The sequence below is a fragment of the Pteropus medius genome, unplaced genomic scaffold, assembly GCF_902729225.1.
Source record: "Pteropus medius unplaced genomic scaffold, Ma_sr-lr_union100, whole genome shotgun sequence".
NCBI classification, from domain to species: domain Eukaryota; kingdom Metazoa; phylum Chordata; class Mammalia; order Chiroptera; family Pteropodidae; genus Pteropus; species Pteropus medius.
Genome location: NW_024343579.1, coordinates 842535 through 855148, shown reverse-complemented (window position 1 = coordinate 855148; position 12614 = coordinate 842535). Strand labels below are relative to the sequence as shown.

The following is a 12614-nucleotide window of genomic DNA, read 5'->3' as shown; positions in this document are numbered from 1 at the left end:
TCAGCTCGGAACCTGCTGAATTTGAGGTACTATGGGACATCCAGATGGGAAGGTGAGTCTGTTACTCCAGAACTCAGGATAAGTGCCTGGGCTTTTTGGCCCCTCTGCGTGAGGTACTTAAAGCCATGTGAGTAGCAGAGATCTCTTGGGGAGCATCTGTAGAGAGTACGACTTCAATCATTCTACCCAATTCAGCCTTCAAGGTTGTTCTCATGGGGAAGCAGAAGCTGTTTTTTGTTTTTTTTTTAATGTTTCACCAGGGCCAAATTGGGTAGTGAAAATGGCATTAACAGGAAGAATTAGGGAACCCGAGTTGAAGCCCTGCCTCTGCACTTCACCGCTCTGCAACCCCGAGGACTAACTGAGCCTCTCTCAGCCTCCAGGTCTTTATCCATAGCAGAAGGGTAATAGGGATGTCTGCCTCACGAGGTTATTGAGAAGGTCCAGTGAGAAGACACATGTGAAAAATGCCACATGAAGAGCCATAAAGACACTAGTTTTTGTTTTTTGGTTTTTTTTTTAAACCCCAAGAAACCTGGACTGATTTATAGGAATTACAGGGAGGCAGATTTTGACCTGGTGTAAAGAGAGACTGTCTAATGCCTTGAGCTGTTGGATGATGGGAACAGCTTTGGGAGAAGGGCAGCTCTGAGGCCCCGATGACCTCTGAGCTCCCTTTCATGACTCAGATCGTGTTTGACTTACTAGGACATTTCTTTACCCTTTTCCTGAGAAATTTATACTACTTAAATTTTTTTAATTGTAAAAGCAGTAGAGGTACATGGTTTTTTCTTCCGTTTTAAAGTCTCTTAAAGTCCTGAGCGTTTTTGTTCCTAAGTGGAGTCTTGGTTTATATGCCCCTGATAACCTTGCAGACTGCTTCAGGTCTACCTGCAATGGGCATTTATAGACATTTTTGTCCTGAATGCTCTTTAATGAGGTTTCAGTGGATGCCGAAACATATCTGTGTAGTGCAGTTAGGCCTCACTAATACAGACTGGAGGCGGGGGGTGGAATAGGCATTTTGATATCACAACAATTCCAAATGATAGGTTACTTTTAATGATTTTTATTATTAGCAAGCACAAGTGATATTATGAACAGATAACAAAATGTTGCCAAGTAGAAGTTCGATGGCATGTGCTCCAGTGAGTAGGTAAAAATCATCCGAAGTCAGCACGCATTATTTATATGCTAACAAATGTTGTCGAAGAGCTTCTGAACAGGTTGTTCTCTGACCTGGGTTAAACATCACTAAGAGCTTATAACTTACTCAGAAACTTGTCATTGCTGTTTTTTTAATAAAGGTAAAATATGCTAGCCAGCCCATGCTTGAATCATCACACATTTAGCAATAGCTCTAATTGAATTATATATTTACATATTTATTACCAGTCACTAGTATAACACACATTTGCTAAATGGAGTCCTTTTTTTTTTTTTTTGCTGACTTTATCTACACAGAGATTACTTCTTGAAATGAAAGATCTCTACCTATGCTATTTGATGAGGAATTATCTTTATGATAGTTTAGGTGACTTCCTGGCCCTTTAAAAACCGTCATCAAAATAATTGCATCAAATAATAGTCATTTCATACCTAGCAAATATTCTAGCTAGGAAAAACTTACTATAAACCATAAAGATATGAACAACTTTGAAAAGCCAAGAACATAAGAAATGTATTCAGTCCTAATTGTGGGTGGAACATAGTTTCATCTTCTCATTCAGTAGGCCTTCTGTGATCTTTGCCAGGCCCTGGGTCAGCTTTTGCTTTTCCTTTTCCATTGCATTGTAGCTAGGCCAAGGTGTGGTTGAGAGAAGTTTCTGGCTGATATTTTGAAAAAGCAAGTGTTTACGTACTCTTGCCTCCCCCACCTCACTCCCTGCTCCTGGTCCTCGTCCACAGGAGCTGGTGGACCAAGAGAAAGGGAATACTCTGCTGTGGTGGCCTGGACTTCAAATGCTGAAATGACAGGGCCAGGTTGGGCAGCAGTAGGGTAGAAGATTCCAGGACAGGGACTATGGTGGGATGGAAGTTGAGAGGAGGGAGAAAGAGCAAGTATCTGTGAATGAGCCAGAGCAGGGAGACAGGGAGTGTTAGGTCACAAGCCACACCACAGAAAGATGGGTCAGAGTTAGGGTAGTAGGGTCCGGGAACAGTGGGGTGTAGTTCAAGTCTAAGCAGTTGGTAAGCCTTGGTCTGACCGCAGAGGGAGGCTGAGCAGCTCAATAACCAGGTCATTCTGTAAAAGTCTTGGAGTTTATGTTCACTTACAACCTCTTGATATCTCTTTATACCAGTAAATTACTCCATACAGCCCACTGCTTGGACATTTCCTAGCAAGTCGTCCACATCGGGTGATGTAGTGTGTTGGAAAGAGCCTTGCTGGGAGGAGATAAAACTCTTGGGTTTGAGTCAGTGCTCTGCCCCTAAATGGCCATAAAACCTTAAGCAAGTCATCTACTCTTTCAGAGCTTCAGTTTCCCGATATATAAAGTGAGGATCGGGGAGATAAAGATGTATCGTTCATCCATCGGTTGAGTTCTAAAGCATAGAAAAGAATTCTGTGGCCTGCGGCATTTGGCTGGTTTGACTTGAGGAAAAGAAATACTCTCAGCACTACGTTTGAGCTAAACTTGTGGAAACCCCAAAAGTCAAAATCAAGCTATAAATGGTCAGATCCTTTCCCCAGTTTGTTTGCCGGAGCCAGAGGTGTAGAAGGCGGTCCATGTTCTCTTGGGCTATTTAGCATTCGTGGAAATGGCATGAATGAATAGGGTTGACTAGTTGTGTTCTTCGGCCTGTGTGGATGCAATGGCTCACATACCTGTGTTAACCAGAGAGCCACTGTGTTCCCGGGACGCTAATGGGGCCGATAGCCTCCTAGTGATGTGCACGCCATCGGCAAGCTAGAGACGTTCAGTCCTTTGCCAGAATCACACATGGCTCATTTGCTGACGGCTGGTAAGATTCAGTGCTTTTTCTGAATGGCCCACCCTGTCGGTCCTGCCGGTGTGAGACAAAAGATATAAGGGCTGCCAGTGGACTTTAAAATGTTAATTTAAAAAATAGCCCTTAATTATAAAAAATGGCCTTAATTATAGTTTACCACAGGCAGGCCATGCATTTCTGAATCGTTTTACAATCGAGGAAATAAGAGAATAGTTGATAAGTGCTGGTGAGTTCTCCATTTGCATGCTGTCCCACACCCAAACTGATACAGCAACACCACAATTTTCAGCCAAATTACAAACACAAGAAATTAGCACAATTTGTTACTTTCCTTTTTAATTGTACTACAAAGAGAAGTATTTCTGTCTTTTGCATTTTTTGACATAAAGGCTTCATTTTAAAAGCAGAAACACTTTAATATAGCTAAATCTATGCCTATAACACATAAAGCTTGTTTTTATTTTCCTTACCAGCCAGCTAAGATTTATACATTAAATTTTCAATTGATGCATCTTAAACATCTTTGTTAAAATACACACTGCTGGCCAAGAATTGTTCAACCCCTAGCACACTTTTGTTTTGCCTGCAAGGAATAAATAGTTAGAATTGTAAATAGGTAAACTCTGTCTTTCTATGTGGTGAGGTCAACAGAACTCATAGTGAACATACAATGCATAGAGAACTAATCATTACTGAGATTCAGGTAAGTGATTTCTTAGGCATTTTAGCTGTCATGCTGTGGAATAATTGTAAACCCACCAGGAAGGAATTGCAAAACACAACCTACTTATCCTTTCCCCAATGGCCACATAGAATTTTTTTCTTTTCCTCAATTTGTGGCAGCTCTCTATTTAATCATTAAAAATAATGTTGTTTTAAGTATCGCTTCTTCAATAACAGTGTTTGACCGAAATTCTACAGAATGGTGACTTTGCCCAAAGTGCAACTTCAATATGCTGGCATGATTTAAGGCAATCAGAACTATTACTAATGGAATGTAGAGCTTTGTAGCAATTTTATTTAAAGTTTTGTTTAAGGTAATATGACATCTGACTAATATAACCATTTGTATCCAGTCCCATCAGTGACAACATAAAATTCTTAAACACCATTTCATATGCATCAACTGCTTTGGTATGAGTATAATTTTGTGATCATGCCTTATTGTACTACTTTATTACTATCATTTAAATATCAGTTACAGCAGCAGCAAATATTCTAGGCATGCCACAGAACCCAAGGTAGTGGGCATGCCATTTTTGCGACTAAATTTTTCTTGCTCCTACATTTTTACATATGCTGTTCCTTTGTTCAAGAATGTCCTTCAAGTCTTAGATTAAAGGCCTTTTTGAGAGGTCACCCGTCTTCCATATGGTATTCTTGATGACTATACCCATTTGTCTCCCTCTTAATATTTATCAGAATGTAAAATGAGATCTGTATCTTTTTTCTTGTTAATTGTCTCTGCTGCTAGACTGTAAGCTATAGAAGAACAGAGACTATGTCTGTCTTTATTTACCTATGTATCCCCTTGCCTAGCAAAGTTAAGTAGGGACTCTAAATATTTTGGGGGGGACTGTAAATATTTTAATGAATAAATGAGACACAGTGGCAAAATTACAAGGAGACAAGGACTCTATATGCTGAGGACTTCCAAATTAATCTCGTGGCTGCATTTGTCCAGCCTAGACCTGTAAGACTTTACACTAATATACCCACATGCTTGCTGGCCATTTCTATCTACTTGGTCCACAGACATCTCAGTCAACATCCCAACCTTTAATTTATCATCTTGTCTCTCAAATCTCATTTTCCTTCTCAGATTCACAGCTTGGATAATGGCACTGCCACGCATGTTATCCCCCAGATAAACCACTTGTTATTCATTCTCCCCCTCTCCTCCTCAACTCCATCACCCATCTTGTTAATGTGTCCTCCTGAATGCCACTTGGATCTGACCTCTTCTTTCTATCTTCATTGACATGACTTTGGTTTGGGTCTTTATCATCTCTTATTTAAACTACTGCAAATGCTTTCTAATGCTCTTTCTGCTTCCGTGGTCTTATACCCTAAAGACCACCTCCCTTCCTCCCAGAAGTCAAATACTACTTTCTTTCCCTCTATCCAGAAGTCAGTAAGGACTGACAATGTGCAGAAGCAGCTGGAACCTTACCGAGCAAGAGATATTCAAAGATTGCAGACATATGATTTCTTCAAGATTAATTTCCTTGTTTTTCTGCTACGGATCCAATGGAATAAGCTATTAAAATGCTTTGAGCTTCTGAACGAAAGCACAGAACTGTGCCAGCAGAGCAACATAAAGTTTTCCTTCCTTTATATTTTTCCTCTAGCATCTATCTGTGATGGATGATATGACCATGAATCTTCACTTAAATGTGGCATCCTGAAATACCATAAAATCCCAGAGCATCAAATCTGGACAAAGGCTGTCTGGGTCCTCTGTCTGAGGCTCAGAGAAGGAAAGGGCCTTATTTAAGGTCACCAAGTGAGTTAGCTGCAGAATTAGGACTCAGACCCAGTTCTCTGTATTCCTCGGGTGACCACGAGGCTTCATTTGGGTGTGTTATTAAAACATTTGGCAGCCCTATGACCCACTCCCAGACCACTGTAGCGTGACTTCATCTGTCCTTCATTTTTATTTTATTTTATTTTTTGCTTCTCCTGTACTTGAGTGCTAATCAGTGATCTTAGGAGGAAAGTCTCACCTTAATAATGTGATGTATGTTTCCGTGGCGATTTGTAAAGGGGCACTTTGGGACATTAGATGTTTCTTGGAGCTGCCATTGGGGCCTCTGTGTTTATCAATCCATTGAGTACCAAGTAAACAGGACTGTGGGCTGTGAACCCCATTTTATACTTCATACAAAGTTTTGTTTTCATCTGTTTTATATGGGCTCATACTACTATTGAATTTAAGTGAGTTCATGTTGAAAATTTTTGAAAACTGTGCCTCAGGAATGCATTTAGTGGTTTGCATTTCTATCCCAGTTGGATATTCCAGTTAAACAATATTTCTGTGGTTTTGTGTTTATTTTTAATTTTTATCCTTTTCTTTACAGTGATAAATGACAGAAAAAACTCCAGGCCTCCTCATGTGGGTGTAGTAATTTGAATATAGATTGTTCGTAACAGTTAGTGGGCCAGTGGCTGGGGTGTTATGGGTTCTCAGCTGTGTGTTAGTATGGATGAGTCAGGTCTACCATAAATGATGAGTCCTGTCCTCCCTCTCAGACCAGGGACTACATGAGATTGCTCAGTGGAGGTACGTTGCCATTAAGAATCTATTGTCCCTAAAGAAACACAAAAAGCTGGGGTAGCAGTACTTAGATCAGAAAAAATAGACTTTAAAACGAAGGCTATAACAAGACACAAAGAAGGACCTAGTTATCCCACTTCTGGGTTTTTATCTGAAGAAACCCAAAACACTACTTTGAAGGGACATGTGAATTTGGTGTTTATTGCAGCATTATTTACAGTAGCCAAAATATGGAGGCATCCTGGGTGTTCATCAGTGGATGAATAGATAAAGAAGGGGTGATACATATGTACAATGGAATGTTTCTCAGCCATATGAAAGAATAAAATCTTGCCATCTGCAACAATATAGATGGACCTAGAGGGTATTGTGCTGAGTGGAGTAAGTCAGACAGAGAAAGACAAATATCATGTGTGGAATCTAGAGAACAGGATAAACAAAGAACAGAAACAAGTTCATAGATACAGAGGGCATTTTGACGGTTGTCAGATTGGGGAGTGCAGGGATGGATGAAGCGGGGAGGGGATTAAGAGGTACAAATTGGTAGCTACAAAATAGTCATGGGGATGCAGAGTGTAGCATGGAAGATAAATAGTCAGTGGTATTGTAATAACTGTGTACGGTGTCAGATGGGTCCTGGATTTATTGGGGTGATCACTCCATAAATTAGTCAATATCTAATCACTGCGTTGTACGCCTGAAACTAATATAATATTGTGTGTCAACGATAATTGAAAAAAATATATAAAAATTTTAAAAAAGAGAAAAGTTTGATGAAATAGAAAAAAAAAGAATCTAGTGTGCCTTCTCCAGCTTCAGTGTTTGATGCTGACCAGTGGTAAGTGAGCAAGGTGGGATGTCTGATTTCTGAGAGCCAGACACTGTGGTCAGGTAGTAAAGCACTGTGAGAATGTCCATGGGAGGGGGCAGCTGTTATTGAAAATTGATGACACATGTCATTGTGAAGTGTTCCAAGGAGTAGTCTCCCAGTTTCTGGCATGGGAGGTGATGGTGGGAGGCACATAGAGGCTTTGAAGGAAGGACAGATGGTATCTCCCTCCTGAATGTTTTCCTTTGGTGCCCACAGATGGTTCATGTACTCTTGATACTTCTTGACATGATGAAAAGGCAAGGCCACCTCTAACTTTGGTGGACCTGGAGTAGGGTCACAAGATGCAGGCTCACCGCCAACTTCCCTTCTCTCCAACATCTTGGCTCTGTCTCTTACCCTAAGGGGCCTTCCACACATGCCTGTAGACAGCAGCCTTGTTCCTCAAAGTATGGACCCCAGACCAGAGCATCAGCATTACGTGAGTGTTAGAACTGCAGACTCTCAGGGCCCACTCTAGGCCTGCTTATCCATGATCTGGATTTTTAAGATCCCAGGTGGAACACAAGACATTAAAGTTTGAGAAAAGTACTGTTGTAGCCCTCATGTTCAAGCTCCATCATCACTGGATGGAAGAGCAACAGCTGCCCCAGGGCCACCCTTCATTCACCTCTCAGGCCTAGGGTTCTGCCCACTTGTGGTATGGTTCATCTTTAGGAAGGCAGAACTAGGGAAGAACATTGCACAGGCCATGAAACAAGCTTGGGACACATGGGCAGGGAATTTCAAAGTCTTGGGTATGAGAGTAGCATGCAAGAGGAAAGCATAGACTTTGGGTGGCAAGTCCCCTTGGCCCCATAGACTTCTTGCTCTGTGGGAAGTAGTATGACTAGAGCAGGGCCCAAGCAAGGCCCTGTAAAGTGTGGGCGCTGGGGCAGAGACTTGCTTGCCCCATTCTAAGATTGATACTGTTGAAAGATGCCCTAGTTGTGTATGTGGGTGGGGATTGATTCATGGCTCCTTGAGGTATTAGGCAGCTGATAGTGCCTCGGTGGCTCTTTGGAGTTGTGGGGAAGTAGCAGTAGTGTGGCCATTACTGCTTTAAGAGAGAATCAAAAGGAACTGCTCTTAAGCAAACTCTTCAGTAGCTAAGGAGACCCATTTGTCGACTTATCTATAGAAGATGTACTGTGAAGGTGCCTCTTTTGGTGCCTAATGACAATTCAACTAGATTAGCTGTTGGCCCCCAGCAGAAGACAGTTGGATGTGTGTGTGAAGGGCTTTGAACAGCTTCCTCCAAACCTAGGATGCAGGCAGTTTTTCTCAGTGAATTAAGAGCCATGCCTGGTGTGGTTGGGGTAAGGTAGCCCATGGCGAGGTGAAGTATGCCATTGTGTCCCCCACCACTTGGATGATGCCCTGGTTGTGGGACAGAGATACATCTGAAGTGAAGGCCATTAGATTGCTGCTCAGCAGTCTAACCTCAGCTTCTCCATGTGTAAATTGGATCAAACAGTCTTCTGCCTACCTTACAGAGATATTGTTGGGTGGCTCTCATGAGATAATTAATACAGAAGTGCTTTGTAATCTGGCAAGTGGGGCACAGATGAAGGAACAACGATCTTCCTACCAGTTGCTTTCTTTCCTTTGTGAGTGAGCCTTCAGCCGCACATGAGTTTTGGATTGAGGTTGTCCTCCTTTTAGCAATGCACAAGGCTCCACACAAAGCCAGCCCTGCCCTTCCTCCCCGGCGCCTTCCAGCCTCTTCTATGCAGATCCACTACTGTGATTCATGTTTTTTTAAGTTCCACAGGCCAGGAAGGGGGATTTTATATTGGCAAACATTTCCAAAGAGACAAATAATTGCCTCTGGAAAGAGAATTATTTTCTCTTCCAAAAACTCATATTTGCTAGTTTAAATTGATGTGACTTTATTTTTTGGCTAGCACTCTGCAATATTCTACTGAGCCGTAATTATTCCTTTGGTGTTGCAGGAGTTTGCTGAGAGAAGGGAACTAAATCTAAAAGAGTGAATCCATCTGGTACATATGTTGAAGCTCTCTCTGAGGCCACTGACACTGAAATGTGAATGCTAGAATTTTATCTACTGGTATCATTTAGATATTGATATAATGTGAGCTTGCGCCCTGAGCCGCTGAATCAAAAGCTGAATTCCATTCCCTTACATGGCACTGGATGCCCTGCACAGTGGATTGATGACCTTCTTGGCAGAGCACAATGGTAAGATAGACTCCGCATTCCAGTCCTGCCAACAGATTGTCAGACTCCTGTTGACCCCGCCCCAGTCAGGGTTAGGGCCTAAAGGTCTGCAGCCAGAAGACTCGGTGACTTCCAGTACCTGAAGCATCAAGAACTAAGCTTGGCAGGATAGTAGAAGTCCCCCTCCTCCCCCCCCACACACATACCACCAGTAAATGGCACAGAGAATGAGTCCGATAACATAGTATTAAGTGCCCCTGGGAAGAGCCCTTGAGTCCCATGGAGGCTCATTACTCTCCAGCCTTCCTTTTTTACATCACAGTGTGGGTGATGCTGGGGTATGTTCCGGGAACCCACTAAGACTCTCCTGCTTGGCTGGGCCTCTGACATCCAGCCTAGGCTTTGTAAGGCCTTTCCCTGGGGATGCTGGGCTCCGTCTCTCTACCTGGTTGCCAGCTAGGGTCCAATCCAAATAAAACCTTGAAGAAACATGGCACTGCCACCTGCCTAGTGATCGGTATTGCCCATGCTGCCAGGTCTTTCTTAACCATCGGAAATAGTCAGCTTGCATTTGCCGTGGTTGTTGACCTTTGTAATTTGGAGGGCCAGTCAGCTCTCCGAGGACAGCTTTGTGGCCCTCCAAGTTCTTCACTGTGCTTGATCTGTGCTTAGTCTCCTTTTTCTGCTTTCCTGGCATTGAAGTCTTCGGAGTCCCCACTTTCGCTAAAACAGTTTTGCTGCAAAATATGAGAAATAGTACGCTTTATCCCACAGTTCAGTTACACATCCATGGGAGGCTGTGAGTATCTCACAGTTCACGCGGAGTTGAACCTACTCACAGTTCCTGCCTCCTCTCTCGAGGAAGCATTAACCAAAGAAGCCACAGGGGGATTTATTTGCCAGCCTCCTATGAAATAAAATGCTATGTGGTACCAAACAGCTAAACTTCCCGATTTATGAGCAAAATCTGGCTGCTCTAGCTTTTTGACAATTCTTCCTTTGTAGTCCAGCATGAAATAGACTCCTAGGTTGAATCGTTGTTGGGAGGAATTCGGAGCTGCTGTATGTCATCGATACGTGACTGAGGAGAAGCCAACAAAAGGATTACCACCATTTCCCCTACAAGCTGATACGGAAGGTTATCGATTATTTTTCAGATACCTTCTACTTTCATCATAGGATATTGTGGTCATTAAAGAAGCACTACTGTGTATCTTTCAAAAAATATTCTCCTTTTTGTTTTCTTGATAGTCAGTGTGCCCAAGTCCCTCTTTAGAACCCAAGGGTGGTGTTTCTTTCTTTGCCTATAGAATTCGCCCTTGCCCTTCTGGCAAATGGACTTGAATGTCTACTGCTTCCATCCGCTGGCAGCTGGGTTTACTTAACGGTCTCTGGGAAGGCCAGACAAGTCCAATTATAGAAATCACTGTTGACTCCTGTCACCCCTCTGTCCCTCTCTCCCACACTTCTTTTTCTACCCCTACCTCTTACTGCTTTCCATGTAGGGTTGCAGATATGACTTTTCTTTCAGAATTCCAAGCTTTCGGGTAAAATTATATCTAAAGGGACATAGCAGCAGACTTTTTGGTGATATCTAAAGTAGAGTGGCATTTGATCTATACAGTAACCAGCTCTCCATCCTACGTAGGTTACCTACATTACATCTAATTTAAAAGTTCTTAATGACATCTATTGTGCTTAAGCCCTCAAACCAATTTATGGGGGACATGGTAGAGCCATCGTAGCATTTCTTCCCTGCAGGTGTAGTGAATGTTGCTGTTTGGTCTTTGAGTTGACTCCTGGACTACCCTTCAGTGTTGCCGTGGGCCACCCGGACTTCTGGGCCACCCTTTTGTGTTGAGGGAGATGGTAGGTTCTGTTTCCACTTAGTCTGCACTCGTTTCAGCACAATGAGCATCAAAGATCCATTACTTAAGAACCATGGCTATGTTTTCCTGCCACAGTTCTGATCTCTCAGTGCCCAGGCGAGGAACAAAATCCTATCCAGAGAACAGGCTCAGAACATATGAAGGGCCGGAAGCACGTGCTGCGCTTTCGTTTTCGATCTGGAAGACTTCTAGGAGCCCCAGTGTGCCTTCTGGCCACTCTGAAGTAGTACTTTAAGAACGGACGTTTTTTCTTTCTTTCTTTAAAGATAGGATCTGAGATTATCTCAGTTTAGTTATTTACTTTATTTACTAATTTATTTTGGGTCTTTTGTTTATATATGTAAGCCTTGATATTGGCCATTTTGAAGCATCCATACGTGGAGTAGTATGCTTCAGTTGGCCCATTTGTTACTTGAAGAAATCAGCAAATGCTTCATGGTGCCTCTTAAACCTTATTTAACACATATTTATTGAATTCTTATGGGCCCGGTGATGTGCTGGGTTCTGGGAATACACAGATGAGAAAGGCACAGCCCCTGCTTTCGGGTCGTTTCACCGTCTAGTGGGAAAGAGACACATCGAATAACTGTAGCACTAAGAGCTGGGTAGAAAACTGCAAGTCAGGGCACTGGCATGAGCAGAAGCTGAGAGCAGAGAAATACAGGGTTTGTTCAAGAAATCACTAGTAATGTAGTATAGTGGAGCGTGGTGTGGATGCTGGCAGGAAGCTGTTGGAGAAAAGACCAGAAGGTAGATTTGGATCAGATTTTTGAAGAATTGAGATTTTTAGCTTTTAGAAGATGATGTTGATATCCCTTGAAATCAAGATGATGGATCCAAGGTAACAATTTTGGTGACAGTCTTAGAACTTCAGTTTAGCAGGAGGTGGAAAAGAAAGCAATCTGAGCTGAAACGGTGGTCCTCAGCCCTGACTGTATGAGTCAGGGGTTAGAGCATCCAGTATGGCTTGGAGCTAGAGCTCTGCATCAGTGTGAGATGTATGGGATGTGTCTTTACCTTAGGGCAGGGAGAGAAGATTTGGTTTGGAGGAAGGAAGGATAACAGAGCTGGATAGTTTTGCACCTGCTCCCCAGTCAGAAATGTATAGTTTGGTTTCATTATTTTCTTAAGATATTGTCATGTCCCAGAACATACAGAGGTCCATATTTAAAAGTAAATGTGGATACGTCACATCCATTCAGATATAAAAGACCAATTTGATTCATTTTTGTGATTCCACTTCACAAGTAGCCATGATCAACTGACTAGGCTCGCAAGAGCAGCCGAAGATTGAGCCATTAAGGAATGCATTGGGCAAATGTAGGTTTACCCTCTGGTCCAAGGCCACGAATGCTCTTTTTATTCCCAACACACCATCTTCTAAATGGGTGCCATGTGATAGCAGGGAGCATGGTTGTACTGATGTGGCAGTAGGTATCACAGC

General features: G+C 42.5%; 1 long non-coding RNA gene across 2 annotated transcripts in view; it reads left to right on the top strand.

Moving 5' to 3' along the window:
• Positions 1–12614, top strand: part of LOC120606389 (uncharacterized) — a 192068-nt gene that overhangs the window by 9231 nt on the left and 170223 nt on the right. For both annotated transcript variants that reach the window (XR_005653881.1, XR_005653882.1), the window contains exon 3: positions 9056–9302. This is a non-coding gene — a long non-coding RNA (uncharacterized LOC120606389). The remainder of the gene's footprint in view (positions 1–9055; positions 9303–12614) is intronic.